Source organism: Miniopterus natalensis, chromosome 10 (assembly GCF_054644295.1).
Source record: "Miniopterus natalensis isolate mMinNat1 chromosome 10, mMinNat1.hap1, whole genome shotgun sequence".
NCBI lineage: Eukaryota > Metazoa > Chordata > Mammalia > Chiroptera > Miniopteridae > Miniopterus > Miniopterus natalensis.
In genome coordinates this window covers 39,067,777-39,092,968 of record NC_142090.1, presented here as the reverse complement: position 1 = coordinate 39,092,968, position 25,192 = coordinate 39,067,777, and the positions used below count along the sequence as shown (strand labels likewise).

The window sequence follows — 25,192 nt, the reverse complement described above, 5'->3', positions numbered from 1 at the left end:
CCGCCGCAGCACGAAGAGGGTGGACGCCAGAGAGCCCGCGCCCTCCCAGCCATTGTTCCCCAGCTCTGGCCACCTACACCCTCTGCTCTGCCAAAGGAAAGGAAGTCCCTCCCCCGTAGGCCCCGCCTCGCTTCCTAGCGCCCCGGAAGTGCTCTGCGGCTGCTGCTGCAGAGCGGCCGGGAGGAGGGTGGGTCTTTTAGGAGCTGGGCGCTCGAGTCCTCCTCCTCCTCCCCCCATCTCCTCCTCCCCATCCTTCTCCTCCTCCCCTTGCTGCCCAACCTCCGCCGCCGCCCGTCGGACTCCTCCTTCTGCTGCTCGCGGCGCAGAGCCTCCCTGACCAGGGCCGAGTACTCTTCGCCGGAGTCAGCTCTGCCGCGGCTTCCGGTGCCCGTGGGGCGGCGGGCTGGTTTTTGGTGCAGGTGAGCTATGCCTTGCCCTGGCGGCCCCGGGAGGGGTGGGGGCTGCCGGAGGGGAGGCGGGGGTGTGTCCGATTGGCAGCGAGCCGAGGCCCAGGCCCTGGGCCCGCCGCGGAGATTGCACATCCCCAGTTTTGCCCGGCGGCGAGCCCGGGTTGGAATCCGGGGCTCCGCGTTCGCCGCTGTGCGGTCGAGCGCACCCCCGAGGGCGGGCGGTACCCTCTTCAAGTTGGACTCGTCGGAAGGTCACCCAGCATTTCTGGCCCGGCGTGCTTGCCTGGGCGGTGCCCGCGACCTGGGGGACCCGCAGCTGCTACCTAAGTCCCTGCGCCTCACTCCGCTCCTTTTCTCTCCTTCCCTTTCTTTCAATTCCTTGCCTGTGCTAGAGCCGTTAAAGGAATAGCTTTTTCAGACTGAAGTAATTAGATTTTACGCACTGAACTGAATAGCTGGTTCTGGGCTCTTCCGCAGACAGGTTTGGCCCCTATTCGGGTAACCCCGCCTCTAAAACGTGTAAGAGAATATATTTTGAGTGAGGGGTGCTTCCTCTGTAGTCCGTTCCTAAAGGTTTTCCAGAAGTGGAAGATGTGATTTGTATGCGTTAGAGCGGTATATGTGTCTGAGTGGGCGGGGGTGACCACGAAGTGTTGTTTCAAGGTTTAGAGAGCATTAAGGAGTTAACTGGCCTTTGCTCGGGAACCAGAATGTCCAGACTTGTGAAAGCTCATCCAAGTGCCATTGAGGTTGTGCGAGAACTCCAGCGCCACGCCCTACATGTCAAGCTGAAAAACACCTAATTTACAAATTGTGTTTGGTGGTGATGTTAGGGCGAAACCTTTATAAAACGTGTGTCATACGTTAATTCTTGTCGTCAATTACAACTTGAATCATGTTCCAAAAATTGGGTAACAAATTTCATTAGTGAACTCACAGTAGAGGACATTTTGTTTAGCTTATGTTTGCTAATCTACTTAAATGTCTTATTAGTTTATGTTTTTCTGTCTTTATTAATACACTGTTACAATAAAATGACTGTAACTCTAAAACATTATTATTAGACTTAGAATTTCTTCAGGGCAGAAGCCATGTCTTACTCACCTCTGTGTTTACATGCCTTTGGCCTAGGACATAAGTTATTCATTCATTTCTTCATTGAATGAATGAATCTGTAGGTGAGCTCACAGTTGCCTTCCAGGAGTCATTTATTTTATTGGACTGGGGTTTTTTAAATTTGTGTTTTTGTTCCAGTCTCTTGACATGTGCAGACTTTTCTTTGCCTGTCCGTTCTTTAGCATGGTCAAAGAATGATTCAAGGAGAATCCTTTGCTGTCCTTTCAAAACTCTGTCTTCCACTGAAAGGTTAAATCATATTTGGGAAATTATGACTGGGCATTATAATAATTTGTATTCCAGTGTTAAAGTTTTACTACTTGAGTTTGTTTGCCCAAGGTTATCAAGCAGACACTTCCTGGTGATAGTAGGTTTAAGTTTGGAGTTGATAGTCATACCCTGTCTTAAAAAGGGGAAATTGGGAGTTACCACTGTTTGGAAAACTTGATACATCACAGAATTGCTTATAGTGGCTCATTTTTCCCATGGATACATGAAATCCTCTGGCATCCAATATGACCTTGGCATAATTTACCAATAGCCACATTCACATTTCTTTTCAGACATCCAGATGCTGTTTTCTAGTGTAACTGCTGATTGTGCAGTCATCTGTATCATCTATTTTGAAGCAGTTCTTCATACAACACTTTCTTTGCAGGGCTTTCAGGGGGAAAAGGGCTAATTATAGGAAATACTTGTCTACCATTTTTGTGGGGTGATCATTTTTGTCTATAGGTAGTTGGGTTATTTTCACTTTAGGTAGGTCCAAATCAAAAAGTGCTGATATGTTCATTACTTGACCAGTATCTGGTGGTGGTCCTGGATTTGTTTTTCCAAGGTCAGCTTCTACAGAATGTAAATAAATGCACCAGTATAATTTCTTGTATGTGTGTGTATATAAGTGTAATACATACTAATTACCCTTACTCGTTGGGTGACAAGGATAAGAGGCTGTTAATGAGGAAAAAGATTATGATTTTGAAGAAGTAGGGAGACCGTATATGGTTTCCATTGTTTTATAAAATGTTTTAATTCTTTAACACTAAGGAGAGAGAAGGAAACCTGTGATTTCTTACCTCATTTACATTATCACTGTACAGTGGTCAGATTTCCTTTTTGAATTTATCACCCCTCCTGATAATAACCTTCCTCATTCATTGATTGCCTGCCAAGCACTGTGATAAGAGTTTTACTTATATTATTTCAAATCTCCACAGTACCTCTCTCTGCAAGATAGGTATTTTTCCTACACTTTACTAAGAGTAAATAAAGTTATTTGCTGGTGGCTAGGCAGCTAGTGTGTAGTAGAGTCTGGATTTTAAAATAACAATGTCTTAGAGCTTGGGTATTGCAATTAACCCTGAGAGGCTGAGGAAAGTGAGATTCTGATTGACCCCAGCTTCAGGAAAGCAAAGATATTGATCTCAGCACTTGGTCATCAAGTGGGGCCTGGGGTTACTAGTAACCCTGGCCAAGTGGCCTCATGCAGTAGAAACTCTTCTGTTTATCTCCAGTGTACCTACAAATAAGTGTTATCACCTTTTATATGTTCTGTGATAAAAAAAATGATTGGGCATTGTTCATGTAAGTGTTCTGGGAAAACAGAGTATTGGGAACTCAACTCTGGTGTTTGATGACTGCTTTTTACCTCTGAAGTATTTGAGATTTGAGAGGACTTTTGGAAACCTATTCGTAGTAACTGTTCCCTAAGGCATGTTGTTTTTTCTTTCTTTCACTAAAGGAGATGGGGGAGAGGTGGTAGGGGAATGGGAAGAATGGTAAAAGAAGCAAAGGTGTACTGGGTGTGTTTTTACCATTTTAAACCATATATCATTTTCTCTTTGGGTTTGGTATGAAGGCTTAAAGTCGGCAGAACTCTCGTGAGGGTCTAATTGCTATTCAGAGCTAGAAGAATTCTTTCACTCTTTCTAAGCCTGTGCAGTTTTTTATAAGCACTTTTAAATGCATTTAAGACAAATGTGTTCATCTCTTGGTTTTTAAAAAAGTGCATAACTGTAAAAAACAGCTCATTATCTAGCCCTCATTAGTAACTAATATTCTTTGTTTTCTCTCTAGCTCTAAGCCATCTATTGGACTCATTACGATTTGGTTGTATAGAGCTCTGAATTTTTAAAAGACTTGTGAGCAAATTTTAGAAGAGAATTTATATCTTTGACTTAATTATACCTGAAGGTGAAGACTTGATTCCTCAATGTCAAGAGGATAGTCTGTACAAGCCAAAAAAGCAAGTCTCTATAAAATGTTATAATACTATTCTGAAAGGCTTTCACAGCTAGAGTCCTGTATGAGATGCAATAAATAGAACCTGTGACACATGTAATCTCTTTGAAATGTAGGATCCAATTTCATTCCGGAATTCACTTATTAAAGCTAAATATCAGGGTCTGACAGTGTCATCTTGTAGAATAAAACAGCAAGATTGTGAAATAACTTCTACTCTCAAATGCATTGTGAAAATGAGGCAAAAATCCCAGGTTTTCACAAAGATCATGATTGTGGTCATCAAAACCACAGGATCTCTGCTACTGTGTTCTTAAGCAGTTGAGTAGCTAGCATAGTAATGTATTGAAAGTGGAGGTTTCCACATGCTTTAGTTCAGCTACTCTGTCTAGATCTACTCTGGATTACTGCAGCAGCCTTTTAGCCTCTGGTTGCTCCCCACCACCGCCCCCTTTTCTTTCCTCCATACTTGGTTAGAGCAATCATGAATACTTTCCTGCATAAAACCCTTTTGCAGCTCCTCCTTGCCTGTTAATAAAATCCAAACTCCTTTTATCCTCAATCACATATACAAAACCTTCAAGATCTACTCCTTCCTTAACCTCATAGCCTCATCTCTTTTCTTCCAGGATATTCAGTTTCAGCAGTACCAAGCTTCTGGAATCTAGCATTTTTTCAGTCCCCCATTTCCTCTTCCTATAATTCTAGCCACTCCTTCCCCCAGTTTAGAATACTTCTACTGGTCCTTCAGAACTCAGCTTAGGTTATATCTCCAAAAATTGTATCTTGATTAGATTCTTTCTCTTGACACCATTCCTCAGGTGGGGAAAAACAACTCTAAAGACTGGGCTAGTTGCTCCTCTTATGTGCCACCATGAAATCTATTATTGCTCTTCCTATATACTATGGACAGTGCCTTTTTAAGCCTATTGTAAATTTTGTTAATCACAAGCCACAGTAACCTCATAACTACGTACACATTCACTCTTAAAATCCTTCACAGGCATTTGTCAGAAGTTCCCAAACTTTCTCAGTTCATTACAGCCTTATTATGTCAGTAATGTTTTTCATAGTGTCCCTAGGTCAAAAGAAACACGTAAGGGTTTTATTTCTTTAATAGTTAGGTCCAAATAACTTACTATATATCTATGTCCTAACAATTTAGAAGCTATTTGAAAACTGATACATATAAACTAAATAACTTTCATTCTTAAATGCATAGTACTCCATTTTATATACCATGGTTTATTGAACCATTTTCCTGTACTTGGACATTTAAGTAATTACCAATATTTTTTTATTACAAATGATGTTATAATGAAAAACTTTGCATACATGTATTTTTGTGTTGCAGGTATATCTTCAAGATAAATGCATGTATAAGACTTATGATATTGCCAAATTCCTCTCCCTATATACTGGTACTATTTTGAATTCCCACCAGTAGTGTATAAGAGTGCCAGTCTCTGTGCCTACATCTTTCCCTTTCCCTTTCCCTTCCCTCCCACAGGTGCATTACCTTTGCTCTTCTCTCTCTTTTTCCTAAGCTCCACAGTCCCTTCTTTTGCCCCTGTTATTTGTTTCCTTAGCCCATTTCTTCTACAGCTCACTTTCACTACTTCTGTAACTTTCTAAATAAACTTTCTCTTATAATTTGAGTTCCTGGTTCTGAATTCATTCTTTGCCAAACTCAAGAACCAAGGTTAATAATACATCATCTGTGTATTGTATTGTGTGTTCACCACCCCAAGTCAAGTCTCCTTCCATCACCACTTATACCCCCATACCCTGTGCTTTTTTGTATTATAGAAAAACAGAAACAACAAAAAAAAAGGAAAGCAAAAAATAAAAATAAAAGGAAAGGGGGGGGGAAGTGCCACAGTCTCACCAACAGAGTATGTTACCATGCTTTTAAATTTCTGCCAGTCTGTTAGGTGAGAAATGGTGTCCTGGTATAGTTTTAATTTGTATTCCTCTTACTACAAGTGAATTGATCATTTTTGTGTGTGTTTAAGGACCATTTTTTACATTTTTAAATTATTATCTGTTCATGTTGTCTACTTTCTAATAATTTTTGGTCATTTCCTCAGATTTTAAAAATTCTTTCTATTTAAGAATATTAGCCCTTTAACTTTGACAGCGTTGCAAATATTTTGATCATTCGTCTTTTGGAATTGCTTATGGTGGTTTTTTGGATTTTGGTTTTTGCTATGCAGAAGTTTGTTTGAGTAGTCAAATATATTAATGTTAAATTTATCTAATCTGGATTTTTAGTCTTAGTTAGAAAGCCTTTACCCTACCAGGTTATAGAGGAATTCACTTATGCTTTCTTCTAGTACAACTAGAGTTTCCTTTTTTGCACAGTCATCTGATCTGTTTGGGAGTATATTTTGGTATATGGTGTGAGGCGTGCATCCAGTTTGATCTTACCTGATTATCCACTTACCCAGTGCCATTTATTTGGGGGAAAAAAACAACCCACAAAACGACCTTTGTCCCCTTTGTCATATGAAAGATTTCTATATGTAGTTGGGTGTATTTTATTCTATTGGGATTGTCTGACTATTTGTGCACCAGTACCACACAATAGAGGTTTTGTAGTATGATTTAATATCTGCTCGAACTAGTCTGGCATTATAGTTTCTTCTCTTCAGTGTTTTCCAGATGTTTTATCATTTCGTATGAACTTTAGCATTAGTGTGTCTAAATCCATTAAAAAGCTCATTGTTCTTTTTATTGGGATTGCATTAAACTTATGAGTTAATTTAGAACTGATATATTGATGGTGTTGAGACATCTTAACCTAGAACAAGTGATGTCTTCATTATCTTAAATCTCTTGAGGAATGGTTTATAGTTTTAAAGACAACTATATACGAAGAAAACTTACGAAGATATAAGTTTTGAGCATTTAAGTTTATTCATAAGTATTTTACTTTTTTGTTGCTGTAACAGAGTTTTCTTATCCATTCTATCTTCTAACTGGTTATTATTCATGTATATGAATATTGCTGATTTCTGGATACTTCCTGGGACCTTGCTGAATCCTTATGGTTTCAGTTACTTTAATCATTGTTTCTCTTAGACCTTATATAGTGTTTTGTCACCTGTAGATAGAACTTTTAGCCCTTTCTTTTCCAGTGTTTATGCCTCTCATTGTGTATCTTATCTAATTGCATTGATTAATATCTCCAGAACAAATGTGAAATAGTATTACTGTGTCTTTAATAGCTATTTTAATTGCTTTACTATATTATCTTCTTTGGGTATACAAAGATGTACATTTATATGTTAATTTAGCTATGTATATGCCTTTTTAAGACTGTAGTCCTTCACTATCTCTGTAAGGGGTCCTTAATGTTGATGAATGTGGTAAGAGGCAGGGAAGGTTGACTTTCTTGGTGGGCAGCAGCAAAGCACAATGATAAGCAAGATTAGGACTGCTCCATAGTTTCCCAGTTCATACAACCAGTCCTAGGTTTTTGATCCTGCTTCTCCACACAGTTCTAAACTTCATTGTGGTCTTCACTCAGCCAGTCATGGATGCTACAGTGACTTCTAGGCTAAAGATGCTAGAGGTCTGTGAAAATCTAAGGGTAGTTCCCTTCTAGGCTTTCACAGCCTTAAGTGGTTTCTGTGTTTTGCAGATGAATTAGGCTCATGCTATATTGATGTATTATGGCTTGGGTCCTTGGGTCTATAGGTTATTTGGTAAGGCAAGTTTGTAGATGAGTTTATCAATTGGAGTGACTTAGAGCACACATCTGTGGGGTGTGTGGTTCCAGACGAGTTTGTAGGGCCTGGGTCACCTGACTTTGAGGAAATTCTTTCTGCAGAATTCATTATGAATACCTAGTTCTCTGGCTGGAATTGATGGTGTGGAATCAGATTTGGGCCCAAAATCCTGCATATATTCTACCCCACACAGTTATAGCCACACACCAGTGCTCAGTCTCCCAACATTTGGGGAGTGTTTTCATTTCACTGCCATCTAATTCATCAGAAAGTTAAAGTAGCATATATTCTGTAAATTCATTTTTATTCCATGTATTTATTATTTATTTATTTATCTTTATTGTTGAAAGTAGTACAGATATCCCCCTTTTCCCCCCCCATTGATCCCCTCCACCCTGCATCCACCCCCCCACCCCCCACCCCAGGCCTTTACCACACTGTTGTCTGTGTCTGTGGGTTATGCATATATGCATGTAAGTTCTTTGATTAATCTCTCCCCTCCCACTTCCCCACCCCCGCCTTCCTACTGAGATTCATCAATCTGGGCCATGCTTCTGTGTCTCTGGATCTATTATGTTCCTCAGTCTGTTTTGTTTATTAGATTCCACATATGAGTGAGATCATGAAGAACTGAATCAGGAAGACTCAGAAAACTTGAGTAGGCCAATAACAACCAATGAAATCAAAGAAACAATAAAAAATATCCCAGCAAACAAAAGCCCTGGTCCAGACAGCTTCAAAGGGGAATTTTCTAATTCTTTCAACTTGTAGGGTAAGATAGTTTACTAAAAATTTTTCTTGCCTTTGGAGGTAGGCCTGTAGTGCTATGAACTTCCCTCTCAGGATCGCTTTTACTGTGTCCCATAGATTTTAGGTTGATGTGTGTTCATTTTCATTTGTTTCCAGGAAGTTTTTGATTTATCTCTTGATCTTACTGGTAACCCATTCATTGTTTAATAACATGTTATTTAGCCTCCATGTGTTTGAGTGTTTTTACTGTAGTTGATTTCTAATTTCATGCCATTGTGATCTGAGATGCTTGATATGATTTCGCTCTTCTTGAACTTGTAGAGACTGGTTTTGTGTCCTAACATGTGGTCTTTCTTTGAGAATGACCCATGTTCACTTGAGAGGAATGTATATTCTGCAGCTTTGGGGTGAAATGTTCTGCAGATATCAAATCCATCCAACCTAGTGTGCCATTTAGTCACTGTTTCTTTGTTGGCTTTTTGTCTGGAATATCTATCCAGTGAAGTCAGTGGGATGTTAAAATCCACAACTATGACTGTATTGCTATCAATCTCTCCCTTAAAGTCCTTAAGTTTATTATTGATACTTCCTTATTTATTGCATTCTAATTTTTTATGCCTATGTTTTTCTCTCTCTTTCTTCTTATTATAGCAGTCTCAGCATTTCTTGCAATGCTTCTATTTCTACTTCTCATTACAGCAGTCCCTTTAACACATCTTGCAGTACTGGTTTGGTGGTGATAAACTTCTTCAGCCTCTTTTTGGTCTGGGAAGCTCTTTATTTCAACATCTATTTTGAATGATAGCGTTGCTGGATAGAGTAGTCTTGGTTTCAGATATTTGTTTTACATTACCTTGGGTAGTTCTGGCCTGTAGAGTTTCTGGTAAGAAATCAGCTGAGAACCTAATGGAAGCTCCTTTGTAAGTAACAGATTCCTTTTTCTTGCTGTCTTTAATATCCTCTCTTTGTCTTGATTTTTGGCATTTTAAATAGGATGTGTCTGGGAGTGGACCTCTTTGGAGTCTTCTTACTTGGGACTCTCTGTGCCTCCTGAACTTGTGTGACTTTTTCCTTGACCAGGTTAGGGAACTTTTCTGCCATTATTTCTTCAAATAGGTTCTCTAACTCTTGCTTACTTTCCACCTCTTCTGACATTCCTATAATGCAAATATTGTTACATTTCATGTTTTCCCACAGCTCCCTTAGACAGTCCTCCTGTTTTTTTATTGTTTTTTCTTTTTGGATCTCTGATTGAGTGATTTTTCAATCCTGTCTTCTAATTCACTGATCCGATCCTCAGCTTCCCCTAATCTGCTGTTAATTTCTGCTATGTCGTTCTTAATTTCCTTCATAGTTTCCAAATCTTTTTTCATGCTGTTGAGCATCTTTACAATCAGTATTCGGAACTCTGTATCTGATAGATTGCTTATCTCCGTTTCACTTAGCTCTTTTTCTGAAGACTTTTCTTGTTCTTTCATTTGGGGCTTGTTTTTTGGTCTCCCCATTTTGGCTGCCTTCTTGGTTTTGTTTCTATGTATTAGGTAGGCCTGCTAGGACTCTCCATCTTTTTTGGAAGGTCTCTGGTGCAGGCCAATATCAGATGCTGTTTGTGACTGTCCTTGAGTACCCTGTTTGGAGCTATCAACCACCCTCGGCTTGAGATCTCCTCTGCTGGGGCTGGGTGCATTTGGACAGGACCAAGAGGCACACCAAAGTCTTCTCTCCAGGACCAAGTTCCAGAAACAGATCAGGCAAAGACTCAAAGCACTCTGAGGTCTTCCTCTGCCTGCAAAATGATTAACCTGATTCTCTTAATGAGCCTTAGGCTTTAGAAACTCCATGGGGTAATGCTAGAGGTTTTCTAGCAGGGTGAGCAGTTACTTCCCCCTTAGGCCATAGTTGCTTGGATGGAAATGTCTGCCTGTGAAAGATGTCCTCTGCAGTATGGCAGAATGACTCAGCACAGGAATCTGGAGGGGTACCCTCTGAGCTCTAGCTCAAGAGCCCACAACCATACATTCTCCTTGCACAGCTCCATCCCCCTCTTTCCTCCTTCTTTTGGAGCCCAAGGTGAGTGGCTGCACATGAAATTTTGTGTGTTGGCTCTTTAAGAGGGTGCTGCATTTCCAACCATCTCTCCCTGGCAGACAGAAACCCAGCTGCTTTTCACAACCACATGTTATGTGGGCACCTTTCTCAGCTCTGGTGCTCTTGGCTAGGAAGCCCAGCTGCGGTTTAGGCTCCAGAGTCCTCAGTGGGAACCCCCATAGCTGAGATATCCCTCCAGAACTTCATCTGCTGCCTGTGGGATCCCAGCTAGCCCTCTCGTGGCTATGTACTTCCTACCAGTCTCTATGTCAATCTCCACTTTCCATCCTTGGTTATGAGGGTGCTCTCCGGTTAGTCTTCAGTTGCAGTTGATTATTCAGGGTGGTTTTTCTATATTTTAGTTGTAATTCCAGTTTGATCTCAGGAGAATGTCAGTGTAGCTTCTATTCAGTCTGCCACCATCTTTAATCTCCCAGCCTTGTAATTAGGTTTTGATTGCTTTTGGCCCACTTGTGTGTGGGATCAACCCTCAGACTGGCTGTGAGGCTCAACCCTTACCACAGCATATCATCTGCTATATAGGTGCTGATGAAACACTACCAAAACAAAATAATTAGAAAAGGAAAAAGCAAAAAATAAATATAAAAGAAAAAGGAAAGAGAAGAAAAGAAAAAACAGGAAATGTGGACTTCGCCTCATCAGAGTTTAGTGCCTGCTGCGATCTTTCTATGTATATGCTGTTGTGAAGCTTGTTGGATCCTGTCTGATGTTGTCTGAAGCTGGCCACTTCGTGTGTTGGTTCTTGGCTTCTTGGTAGGGAGTCTGGTGTAACCCATTGTCAGATGCTGTCTGTGCCTGGCCTTCAGCAACCTCTCTGGAGCTACTGGCGATCCACAGTTTGTGGCATCCTTTGCTGGTCTTTGTTGCACACAGGAAGGACCAGGTCATGCTCCAGTGCTGGCTTTTACTAGCACTGGGCCCAAGGCGCCCTGGGATCTGCATCCAGATGCTGGCTGCCTGTTAGTCACTGAAAAGGCTCAGTCACTGCAAGAGCCTTTGGCTGAATTGGAAGGTCAGGGCTTTTGGATCTCTGGTGAGGAGGAGGTATCATTCAGACTACAGGGAAGATGGATGTGATGCCTCTCCCTAAACCTACCTATCTGAGTCTGTCCTGAATTTTTCCTTGACTTCAGCAGTGTGGAACCCCTAGTAATCTGGCGTGTGGGGTCCTTGGATCCCTGAGGTTGGGTCTGCCAAAAGCCAGCAGGGTGTTTCTGTTGGATCTCCCATGAGGGGGAATTGCCAGTTAGGTTCAATGGGAAAATGGGGGGAATGACCCCATTCCAAAGGCAGTCATTGATACCCCCTGAACCTGCCCAGACCTCTATGCCCTCTTTATGCCTCTGACTCCTCAGCAGGTCTTAAGATCCACAGGGTAGGGTGGGCGGGATTCCAGAGGGTGGGGTAATTGCTTTTCCCTAGGCTGGTCCTGCTGTGAGGGGATTGTTGCACCCAAGAAAGATGGCTGATGCAGTATTGGAGAATGAGAGATCCTGGAAGCTGTTTCCCCATGTCTCTCCCCAAAGGCCCAAACCCCAAACTCCTCTCAGGCAACTTCAGTCCACTCTGCCCTCCCTCCGCCATAGTTCAAGGTTGAGTGACTGCAAATGAAAGCTTGCACATTTGCCATTTAAGAGGGTGCCTTTGTCTCCAGCGGGTTCTGCCTCTTCCTTGGCGGACAGAAACTCCACCACTTTTCACAGCTGGATGCTATCTGGGCACCTCTTCCCAGCTCTGGCATTCTGGGCTGGGGAGCCCGACCTGGGGTTTAGGCTTCACACCTCTCTGAGGCAACCTCCCACATCTGAGATAGCCCTCGGTAATCTCAGCTGTCACTGTGGCAGTGTCGCCGGCCCCTTTCAAGTCTCTGCCCTTCCTGCCAGTCTCAAGGTGGCTTCTTTTGCCAATCCTTGGTTATAAGACTCTTGTTCAGATAATCTTTAGTTGGTAATTCACGGTGATTTTTCAGCAATTTAGTTGTATTTATAGTTTGGTTCTGGGAGGAGGTGAGAGCAAGATCTACCTACTCTGCCGCCATCTTGAGAAAACCTTCAGTGTGAAAATAGAACTTCTGGATTCGATTGTCTGTATAAAATGGATCATCTCTCAGAGAATTAGAATGGGCCTTAAAAGGTCATCTAGTATTTTCTTCCACTCTTTATAAAAATCTGCTCAAAACTACCCAACCACTAGCTGTTGCTTAAACACTTGTAATGATACTGTGTAAATCTATGTTGTTTATGTATATGTTAATTTAAAAATCTATCCTTGTTTTGAACTGAAGTCTGTTGCCTGTGACTTCTTTTTTCCTCATTTGCTCTCTGGAGAAGCACTTAATGCACAAACATTTTTTATTTTTTATTGTTGACAGATATCCCCACTTTTCCCCCCTTCAAGCTTCTCCTCCCTGCCCTTGCCCCACCCAGTCCTTCACCACACTATTGTCTGTGTTTCCACTGGTTATTCATATATGTATATAAGTTCTTTCATTAATCTCTTCCCTACTCCACTCTGAGAAATGTTGGTTCCGTGCCTCTGGACCTGTTTTGTCAGTTTTTATTATGTTCATTAGATTTCACTTATAAGTGAGATCATGTGATATTTGTCTTCCTCTGACTCGCTTATTTCACTCAGCATAATACTCTCTTGGTCCATCCCATGGTGTTGCAAAGGGTTAAGAAATCCTTTTTTTACACTTGGAGAGTATTCCGTTGTGTAAATGTACCACAGCTTTTTATCCACTCATTTGCTGATAGGCACTTGGACTATTTCCACATCTTAGCTATTGTAAATTGTGCTGCTACGAACATAGGATGGGGTGCATATGTTACTTCTTATTGGTATTTTGGGATTCTTAAGATATATTCTAGAAGTAGGATCTCTGGGTCAAACAGTAATTTCATTTTTAATTTTTTGAGGAAATTCCATACTGTTTTCTATAGTGGCCACACCAACTTGTACCAGCAGAGTTCCCTTTTCTCCACACCCTCGACAGCACTTGTTGCTTGTTGATTTGTTGATGGTAGCCATTCTGACAGGTGTAAAGTGATACCTCATTGTGGTTTTTAATTTGCCTCTCTCTGATGATTAGTGACATTGAGCATTTTTTCATATGTCTCTTCGACATCTGTTTGTCCTTTTTGGAGAAGTGTTTATTGAGGTCCTTTGCTCATTTTTTAATTGGATTGTTGTCTTCCTTTTGTTAAGTTTATGAGTTCCTTATATATTTTGGATATTAACCCTGTATCACATGTATCATTGACAGATATGTTCTTCCATAGCCCGGCCAGGCGTGGCTCAGTGGTTAAGCGTTGACCTAGGATCCAGGCGATCAGGGTTCGATTCCCAGTCAGGGCATATGCCCGGGTTGCGGGCTCGATCAATGACTCTCTCATCATTGATGTTTCTATCTTTCTCTCTCCCTCTCCTTTCCTCTCTGAAATCAATAAAGATATAAAAAAAATAAAAATAAAAAATAAAAAAATGTATGTTCTCCCATACAGTGGGCTCCCTTTTTGTTTTGTTGATGGTTTCTTTTGCTGTGCAGAAGCTTTTTATTTTGATGTAGTCCCATTTGTTTATTTTCTCCTTTATTTCCCTTTTGTCTTTTAGTTTTATGTAATATATCATATTTATTGATTCGTGAATATTGTACCAGTCTTGTATCCCTGGAATAAATCCTATTTGGTCATGATGTATGATCCTTTTAATATATTGCTGGATCCAGTTTGCTAATATTTTGTTGAGGATTGTAGCATCTATGTTCATCGGGGATAGGAGCATGTAATTCTCTTTCTTTGTAGTGCCTTTATCTGGTTTTGGAATTAGGATAATGCTGGCCTCATAAAAAAGGGCTTGGAAGTGTTCCATACCCTTGAATTTTCTGGAATAGTTTGAGGATGATAGGTGTTAGTTCTTTTTTGAATGCTTGGTAAAATTCCCATGAAGCCGCCCAGGCCAGGCCTTTTGTCTACTGTGGGAGTTTTTTTATTACTGCTTTAATTTCATCAGTTATCAACCTATTCAGGTTTTCTGATCTTCCTGATTCAATTTTAGAAGATTATATTTTTATTTTATTTTTTTAATTGTCTTTATTGATTTCAGAGAGAGGAAGGAAGAGGGAGGCAGAGACAGAGAAACATCAATGATGAGAGAGTCATCATTGATTGGCTGCCTCCTGCACGCCCCTGACTAGGGGTCGAGCTCACAACCCGGGCATGTACCCTGACCAGGAATCGAACCGCAATCTCCTGGATCCTAGGTCGATGCTCAACTGCTGAGCCACTCCTGGCTGTGCCAGAAAGTTGTATTTTTCTAGGAATTTCTGTCCATTTTGTCCAGGTTATCCAGCTTGTTGACTTATAGTTGTTCCTAGTATTATCTTACAATCCTTTGAATTTCTGTGGTGTCAGTTGTTACTTCATCTCTTTCATTTCTGATTTTATTTATTTGGCTCCTCTCTCTTCGTTTCTTTATGAGTCTGTCAAGTGGTTCATCAATTTTGTTTATCTTTTCAAAGAACCATCTCTTGGTTTCATCTATCTTTTTTATATGTATATTTTTAGTCTCTATGTCATTTATTTCCGCTCTAATCTTTATTATTTCCCTTTTTCTACTTACTCTGGGCTTCTCTTCTTGTACTCTTTCTAATTCTTTCAGTTGTTGTGTTAGATTGAGCTTTCTCTTGTTTCTTGAGGTAGGCCTGTAATGCTTTGAACTTCCCTCTCAGGACTGCTTTCACTGTGTCCCATAGATTTTGGGTGGTTGTGTGTTCATTTTCATTTGTTTCCAGGAAGTTTTTTATTTATTCCTTGATCTTATTGGTAATCTGTTCATTATTTAATAACATGCTCTTTAACCTCCATATGTTTGAATGTTTTTGAATTTTTTTATTGTAGTTGATTCTAGTTTCATGCCACTGTGATATGATAAGATGCTTGACATGATTTCAGTATTCTTGAATTTGTTAAGGTTTATTTTGTGTCCTAACATGTGATCTGTCTTTGAGAATTATCCGTGTTCACTTGAGACACAAACATATTTTTGAGCACTTGTCAGTTGGTGTATCTGTTGACAGAATTGAGAGTAGTCATTTTATGTATACTTTTCTTCAAATAATTGCAGATGACAATCATATAACTTCTTTGTGAGTTTCCCCTATGTTTGCCTGTTCAGGGCATACATCCCTCATTTATTTAGTTATTTTTTTTAACCATCCTGATCACAACCTTTTAAATTAATACAGTAACATTCACTTCTTTGGAGGTCAAATTTTACAACTTAAAGTATGAAACACACTTAAAGATAGAGGGGAAAATTACTAGAAGCTGTAGATTCCTCTATGGCCAGGCCCTGAACTAAGCAATTTCAAATTCATTGTTTCCATTTGACCATCCAGATACAACCTTATGAAGTAGATTAGGAAGGTTAAGGCTATGGCATTAAGAATTAGGAAGTAAGGTTTAAAAACAAACAAATAAGGGGAAACAACATTCCTTTAAGCATTCAAAGTAGAAATGCAAGGTCCTAGCACTAATGGCTAGTATGCATCCCATGCTCAAAAGAATAATTAGGTTATCGTTCAGAATCTACTTACTCTTTATATCTATTACAGATTGCCTGTTTGCTTCCAAACAATTTTTAGGGATAAAGGGATGCTGCTTAAGGCAGTACTTTGGCAGCAGTGATCAGTGAGGGACAACTGTGAAAGTAAAGGAAGAGGCAGAAAGACTATAAAATGACCATAGGAAAACTCACGAGTTCCACATTCTAGAGCTATTGAATCCAAGAAAACTGCCCTGAATTCATCTCTAGGAACAGTATAATTGTTGATTATTATGATTCTGGCCTATCATATTTTTAAAAAATTATTCAATAAAGTTGAGGAATTTGTGAGACAGGTAAAATTTTGAATACAAAATCTTTATGGAATACAACTCGAAAATAAAATATTGTCCTACCCAAATCGTGTTTCTGATATCTAAATTGCTTGTTTTTTAATTATTGCCATTTTGGGATATTCCCATGATTACTTTTTAATGTATGTTCAGCGTTAAGTATAATAAGGCACTTGGTAACTAGTAGGTATTCACTCACTGATTATTGATTTGGGGAGGTAATCCATGCAGTTAGAATTTATCATTTCTGTTTTTTTGTTGTTGTTGTTAATCTTCACCCAAACCGAGGATATTTTTCCCATTGGGCTTTTTTTTTTTTTTTTAAGAGAGAATGGAGTGAGTGGGGAGGGGGGCATCGAAGTGTTTCACATCGATTGGTTGCCTCCTGCATGCACCTCAACCACGGCCGATGATTGAATCTGCAACCAAGGTACGTGCTCTTTATCGGGAATTGAACCTGTTAGCCTTTGGTCCGCAGGCCGACACTCTAACCACTGAGCCACACCAGCCAGGGCAAGAATTTATCATTTCTTATAATCCTGGCTAAATTATCAAGGTTTTCCCATCTTGGATGTGTTAAAGTTTATCACAACTTGACTTCCCTTTGTGTCTTAGCACATTATGGCCCACTTCCCCACCTATCAGTTGTTAAGTATTTAGAAAATGCTATTAGGCTAAGCAAAACATAGTTTAACTTTTCATATAAAAATGTATGTGAGTACTTTTTAAATTATCTAGTTAACAGTTGCTTTCCTTTAGATTGGGAAGAAGAATAAGATTGCATTATTCCAGATATAATTTGTTTTATTCTTCATCTTATTTTCCTTCAATTCCAGGCTGTACATTTGGTGGCTCTTTTACTATAAGTAGTCAAATTAGATACTCCACGTTATTCTTGTGAACTTAAACTGTATGTAATTTTATTGTATTTTTAAATCTTTGATACAAATAATGAGTTTGTTCTTCAATTAAAAAATATTAGTTAAAATGTACAGTGCCACAATATTTATGGGGTCTTTTTTGGTTGTTTAAAACCTAGCAGTAATTCTTGTCAGAGCATTAACACCATTGAAGATGGTACAATAGTAAGCTTATCCGTCTTTTCATGAAATTCTAGTTGCTTCATAGTAAGAACAGTTTTATTGTGCAGTGTACCATGCATGTCATCACTTGATAGATTTGTGCAAAATGTCAAAAACCTAATCTCTGTTTGTAAATTACTTTGTGCTGTTTCCTCACATTGATAGATTAAGAAATATGATACAACTAGACTTTTTGATAACTTTCCTAAACCTTGAAAATGTGATGTTCTCTTTGGTTTAAAATATTGAGATTATAATTGTAATATCATTTAAGTTCAGAACTCAGGACTAATTTTTTAACTTAATGTCAGTATAAAATATTATCACATACATTAAAATTTTGAGGGCAAGGATAAATAGCACATTTCCTTTTTGTAGTTTATTTTTGTAATATTAGTCAATAAGTGTATTTTTAAATCTGTGTCACGGTGTGGAGGTGGAATAGAAGGGTTCAGAAAAAAGCATTCCCTTTTAAGGCAACGATATGAAAATAATTTTGAGATCAGAGTTTTTACTAAAGTGTTTTCTTCTAAAACTGGTAAATGTTGACAATAATGGTCTTATAAATGAAATGAGAAAGGGAAGAATAATAGTAATTGAAGTTTTGGGGGGGTTTTTAGCTTTAGAAATTATAGCTTGTTTTGTTTGCTCTTTAATATTTGAAGCTGATAGGCATCTATTATTAGCAGAGTGTAAAGTTTTGAATAGAACGGCAGAACATTTGGGGGGAGACGGCATGGTGTGGTGAGATGAGCATAGGTCTTGTTTAATAAAATATTTGTTGAATAAATAAGCACCTATTGTATGCCAGGCACTGACTGTGCTAGACACATAAAACCAACAGGCACCTAATTTAGGCTTAAGGGACAATTGACCACAAGGACGATTATTGACTTCAGAGAGAGGAAAGGAGAGGGAGAGAGAGAGATAGAAACATCAATGATGAGAGAGTCATTGATCAAGCCCACAACCGGGGCATGTGCCCTGACTGGGAATCGAACCCCAATTGCCTGGATCCTAGGTCAATGCTCAACCGCTGAGCCATGCCCGGCTGGGCTGTTTCAACATTTTTAAAAAAGGTGTATTATTAAAACTAAATAAATTTATAGAAAAAAAAACACAGGCAACCTCCTAGTTTCCCAACCTCTGCATGCTTTGATGCTGTTCTTCAAAATCATCTTGGATGTTCTTGGCATTAGCATTTTCATACAAGTTTAAAATTAGCTTATCAATTTCCACAGAAAACCTTTCTGGGATTTTTATTGTGATTGTATTGAATCTATAGGTAAATTTGGGGAAGGATTACCATTTTCTACAGTAATGAGTCTTTGAATTTTCTCAGAATTGTACAGTTTTCTATGTAAAGTCACCATACTCCAAAATGCCCACCAAAGGTCTTTGCCTCTTGGTATTCACACCCTTGTGTATGGTTTCCTTATACATTAAATAGGGCTAACCAAATGACATTGTATAACTTCCAAGCCTAGGTCATAAAAGACATTGCAGCTTCTGCCTTGTATTCTTGGTTCACTCATCTGGAGGAAGCCAGCTGTCATGTTTTGAGAACATTCAAGCAGCCCAATGGAGAGGCCCACGTGGTGAGGAACTGTGAAGCCTCCTGCCACAGTAGCCCCATTAGTGAGCCATTTTGGAAGCAGATGCTCCAACTCTGTGTAAGCCTTCAGATGACTGTAGTCTGCCAACATCTTGACTGCATCCTCTTGAAAGTCCCTGAAGTAGAACCACCTAGCTAAGCTTCTCAAATTAAGATAAATGTTATTTTAAGCCACTAAGTTTTAGGGTAATTTATTATGTAGCAGTAGATAAAGAATACGGTATTTCTTTATTTTTTAGTTTTATGTGATTTTTTGTTTGTTTCCACCCTTTTTTGGTAAAATACACATAATATTTACAACTTAGTAGTATTAAATAAATTCACATTGTTGTGCAACCATCACCATCATTGATCCCCATAACTCTTTTCATCTTGTAAATCTGAAACACTATATTCATTAAACAATAACTCCCCATTTTCCCTTCCCTCTAGCCCCTGGTAACCACCATTATACTTTGTCCTTATGATTTTGACTACTCTTAACGACCTTATATAAACAGAATCATGTAGTATTTGTTGTTGTGTGACTGGCTTATGTCACATAGCATAATGGCCTCAAGGTTCATCTGTGTTGTAGCATATTGCATAATTTCCTTTATTTTTAAAGCTGAATAATATTCTATAGTATGTATATACCATATTTTTCTTTTCCATTCATCTATCTACGGACGGATGCTTTGGTTGCTTCTATTCTTTAGCGCTTGTGAATAATGTTGCTAGGAACATGGTTGTACAAATATCTCTTCAAGAGCCTACTTTTAATTCTTTAGATATGTACCTAGAAGTAGAATTGCTGAATCATATGGTAATTCCATTTTTAATTTTTTGAGGAGCCACCATACTATTTCCCACAGTGCCTGTATCATTTTACATTTCCACCAAGAGTCCACAAGGGTTCCAATCTCTCTACATCCTTGCCAACACTTATTTTCTCTTTTTTGTTTGTTGGTTTTTGATTTTTGATAGCCATCCTAATTGGTGTCAGATAGCATCTCATAGTTTTGATTTGCATTTCCCTAATTAGTGACGTTGAGTATCTTTTCATGTGCTCATTGGTTATTTGTATATCTTCTTCGGAGAAATGTCTGTTCAAGTCCTTTGCCCATTTTAAACCAGGTTGTTTATTTGTTGTTGAGTCTTAGGAATGTTCTCTATATATTCTGGATATTAATACCTTACATATTATTTGTAAATATTTTCTCCCATTCTGTGAGTTTCCTTTATATTCTGTTGGTAGCATCTTTTGATGCACAACATTATTTAATCTTCATGAAGTTAAATTTGTCCATTTTTTTTTTACCTGCACCTTTGGTGTTAGATCCAAGAAATTGTTGCCAAATCCAATGTCGTGAAACTTTTGTCCTATGTTTTCGTTTAAGAGTTATATTGTTTTAGGTCTTACATTTAGGTCCTTGATATCCAGTAATTACTTTTTTATATAAAAATATAATAAGTTAGGACCTTATTTCCAGCAATTTTGCTAATAAGTTCACTTGTTACTGTTGGTAACTTTTTTTTATCCTCACCCGAGAATATTTTTTCCATTGAATTTTAGAGAGAGTGGAAAGGAGGGAGGAGGGGGATACAGAGAAGGAAAGAGAGAGAAACATCGATAGGAGAGAGACACATCAATTGGTTGCCTCCTGCATACACCAACCAGGGCCGGGGATCCAGTCGGCAACCCAGGTACATGCCCTTGACCAGGAATCGAGCCCTTGACCCTTCAGTCCGCAGGCCAACGCTCTAACCACTGAGCCAAACCAGCTAGGGCAATAATTTAATTCTTTTGGAATGTTGCCTATGAATAATCTCAATTTTACTTCGCCTTTTATTTCTCACTCTTGCCTTATTGCACTGACTGGAATCTCCAGGGCATTATTAACTGGAAGTGATGATAGTGAACAGTGTTGTCTTATCCTTTGCCTCATAGGGAAAATATTATTTCACCTGTAAAGATTTTGTCAGTGTTACTTACCAGTTTAAAGAGATTTCTGGTTTGCTAAGGATTTTCAGTGAGTAAATATTAAATTGTATCAGATGCAGTTATTTTACATCAGTTGAGATGATTTCTCCCTTTTTGTGAATTACATTGATTTGTGAATGTATAAATCAACCTTGTATTGTTGAATAAATCAATAGTATATTGATTTTTTTTTATATATATCATTGGATTTGGTCTGGTGATATTTTAATGTTTTTACATTTGTGTTCATGAGAGATTAGCCTATAATTTTCTTTTTTGTCCTTTTCAGGTTTTCATATCAAGATTATCTTGGTGTCACAAAATGAGTAGAGGGGGATATGATCCCTCTTCTTTTCTTCCGTATTTTAAAGGTCTTATTTTTATAAATTTAACCATGTTAATGGCATTACAACATTTTGTGCATTTCCAGTTTCAGTTTTGTTATGATGCTGTGAATTTTTCAGAGAATAAATTTAAAATGTGGCACTTACCCTAGAATCCTTTTTCTTCATTCAGATATTTTCATCAGTGATATATGTTCATAGTTTTTCCATATAGTAAGCACATTGTTTTTATAAAAGAAATAATTTACTTTTGAACAGTATCTTCTCTGCTACGTACCTCTTTCTTTTTAGCGAATTTAAGCAGTTCTTGTGTATAATGTTATTCCAGAATCCAGAAAATATTTTAGCTGACACATGTTATAAACAATTGTACTTTCATCTACCTGTATAAGAATCTTGTTCTTGTTGCCTAAAACTGATGTGATTTTCAGCAGGATTTTTTGATAGTGGAATGTATTTTAGTTTACCTTTTATTTTCTACATGTTATTTTAGCCATTTTTACCATGGCAGGAAGAACAAGTGTTAATGGAGTGTAACGTGGATTGCATTAAGTAAGAAGCGTTAATGGATGCTGTGAACACTTATTAAGTTAAGAGAAATTATATGAAGTTTTGAGTTAGTATTGCATTACTTTAAAGATAACTAAATATTGTGGAAGTTTTCTTGTTCTGGATACTTAGTTTTTAAATACCATAATAATTATGATTATTTCATATTACAGTTCCATAGTCCTTTATCTAAACACTTCCAGGCCTGATATGTCTTAGGATTCAGAATGCTCAGAATTTTAAGAAAGATAATTTCATGCATACAAAATATTATATATTTTGGTGCAGTACCTTTTATTCAAATACTATTGCTGCAGTAAAATGTATGATTGTTTATACTACATGAGATAAGTAGTCTTTTGTCTATTCACGTCAGATTTTGCCTCAGATCAGTTTGCACCAAACTTACTTGGAAAAACTTTAATTTTCAGACCTCTTTGTACTTTGGTGTTGTGGTTATTATTGAGTAATACTCTAAAGAACAACAATAAGGTTTATCATTTACAATATATGTTAGAGATGGCTGATCTCAGTGTTCCTCTTCTTTTGTAAAAGAACTTCCCAAATATTGGCAGAGCATGTAACTGCCCAGAATAAAGACTACATATCCCAATCTTTCTTATGCTTAACTATGGTTAGGTGACTCATTTTTGGCCAGTGAGCTCAAGTAGAAATGATTTATGAAACTTTCAGGAAGGGCTCTTAAAGTAGGGTAGTGTTGCGTACCTTAAACTTGACTTGTAATGACTGGAAATTCATGTTGTACCATAAGGACAGCTACCCCCTAAAAAACTGGAAGAATGTTGGTTGCTGGAATATTTTGGAGTCACAATTTCAGCTCTGGATTGCCTATCTCCATATACCTATATCATCACAGAAATTAATTTTTATTTTTTTACTGTTGTTTTGGGGCTTTGGTCATTAGCAACCAGACCTAAACATGACTGATACAGAACTAGATATGTAAATCCATGTTATAAATATTCCATTTCAGTTTGGCCTGCTTCTTCTCAGATCTGATTACTTTGTCATTTTTTCTTTCATGAGGCTGATAAAGAACTTATACTAGGAGAGAAAAGTTAAAGTCCTGCCATTGTGTTGTTGCATGAATCTCTTCAATTTGTGATTTCTTTTCAGGAAATTATTTTGTAAGGGTGTTTTAGGTAAAACTTAGGTAGCTATTTATAAATATATCTACCTAGATAATGTAAACAAAAATACACTAATATCCTGAAAGTAAATGAACAGTTAGTGATAGCACTACTTTCCACCTCTCTCAGAATGCCCATTCTCTTCCCTTAGGACTGAACACATTTGACAGAGACCCAGTGAGGATGTCAGTGTCAATCAGTATGTTGGCTATTAGTAAGGCTTAATTTCTTCCCTTTTCTAAGATTAGAAATGTGTAAATATAAGGTTTAATATTTTCCCATACTCCAGTGGCTCATTTTATATTTATCCCTGGGTGCATATAAGCCTGCTCTCAATATCACTGTTCTAGAGAATGCATTAGAAGAGGTTAAACTGGGCTCTTAGAATAATCCAGGCTCATAAGATGATGTCCTAAATATAGTTGGTTGAAAAAAGCAGCTGGATTTGAAATACTAAGGAGGTGGGATATATAGGATATAAGTGATTAATTTGCATAATAAGTTAGGGAGGAGACATCAAGAATAACTGACATTTCTGAGTGGGTGATGATGCCATTCATTGAAATGGGGAATGTAGGAGAAAGAACATGTTGTTTTACTAATTTTGAGTTTGAGTTATCATGTGAATATCCAGGATATGAACAGTAGCAGTTGGAAACAGCTGAACTCTAGTCACATCTCCATTCAACTGATTGTTAGTATTGAAAAATACATTATCCCTTGCACAGTCAGTCTTATGAGCTTGGTTTTTCATCTTTCTGATGCCTGCCTTTTTTGGGTCATTTGATAAACACTTTGAAATACTAGAATACAATAAGCATTCATGTACAAATTTTAGCTTTCTTTCCATTAAAAATAATTAGGAATATGTATTAGTTTGTATTAGGAAATATAACCGAACTTATGAGGAGGTTCTTTCTAGTAGGACATCTGCACAGCCTCTGCAGTTATCGGGTTTATTCTGTGAATTTTGTAACTAACCTTCATACTGACCTATCACTTAGCTATGAAGATGATTTTTGTAAATATACTAGAGATAATGTGCAACTAGATTACCTTTTCAATCTCTTTTCAAAAGATTACTTCAGTATCTTTGGCTATGTCAGGTATGTTGTGTCCTTGTAACCAAAACTTTTGGTATATGATACATTGGAAATAGTGTAGGTTTGGAATTTCATAGACCTGCATTTGAATTCTAGCTCACCCATTTATTAGCTGTGTGATCTTGGACTTGTTATATAACTTTGGGAGGCTTATTTACATGGTCTATTACAAAAATATAAACAGAATGAAAATTTCTACCTACTTTCCAGTGTTATTGTCGAAGAATGAAAGATAACTTTTTCAATATCTAACATAAATCTTGAACATTTTAAGCCCTTATATCAGTGTTTGTTTCACTTCTGTGCCACCAACTTACCAGCTGGTGTGGCACTTCTATATAACATGACATTTTTTCCAGGAAGTCAGACTTGTACTTCCCTGTCAACATACTTTTTAGAGGCTGTTGTCAGATGCCTGTGCGTTTCAGGGAGCATCTGAAGTCATATGCAAAATTTTGGAAGTTTGTAGATTTTTTAAAAATATATTTTTATTGATTTCAGAGAGAGGAAGGGCGAAGGACAAACATCAATGATGAGAGAGTCATTGATCGGCTGTCTCCTGCACACCCCCTACTGGGGATTGAGCCTGCAACCCTGGGCATGTACCCTGACCGGGAATTGAATCTCGATCTCCTGGATCATAGGTTAGTGCTCAACCACTGAGCCACTCCAATCAGGCTGGAAGTTTGTAGATTTTTAAAGGGGTCCAAGTTTCTTGGTTCAGTTCTTACTTTACAAATCTGAAAACCACAGTCATTAGAGGTTAGTAAGTCAGAAAAATTAAAGTCTTTAGAGGCTGGTATGTGGTAGAATCTAGGTCTAATGACTCACATTTTAGTCTTTCTGCTGTAAGTTAGGGGCTCTGATTATGTTCAAAAAACACTATGAAAATGGAAAATGAAAAAAGTTAATATACACAATTTGTTTTGCCATGTTTTCCATCAACTTAGAAAGTATTTTTTGTCTCTTTTTCACAGTTAACTCAAATTCACTCAAACAAGTATTTCTTAAGGACTTACTATGAGACACACACCTTACCTAAGATAATAGAGATATAACAGTAAACAAAAATTTCTCCCTATGTATCCTATTGTGGATACTTTTTTTGTTAATTATGATTATTTTTTT

At 38.2% G+C, this 25,192-nt stretch overlaps 1 protein-coding gene across 2 annotated transcripts in view; it reads left to right on the top strand.

Annotated features, from left to right (window-relative positions):
• The first annotated feature begins 217 nt into the window (after positions 1-217).
• RALA (RAS like proto-oncogene A) overlaps positions 218-25,192 on the top strand; it is a 76,041-nt gene continuing 51,066 nt past the window's right edge. Inside the window, exon 1 of one of the 2 annotated variants that reach the window (XM_016207277.2) lies at positions 218-419. The gene's annotated coding sequence lies outside the window, so the exon portion shown is untranslated. Of the gene's footprint in view, positions 420-2,245; positions 3,772-25,192 lie in introns of those variants that run through there. The other variant, XM_087821079.1, reaches the window with a different exon arrangement.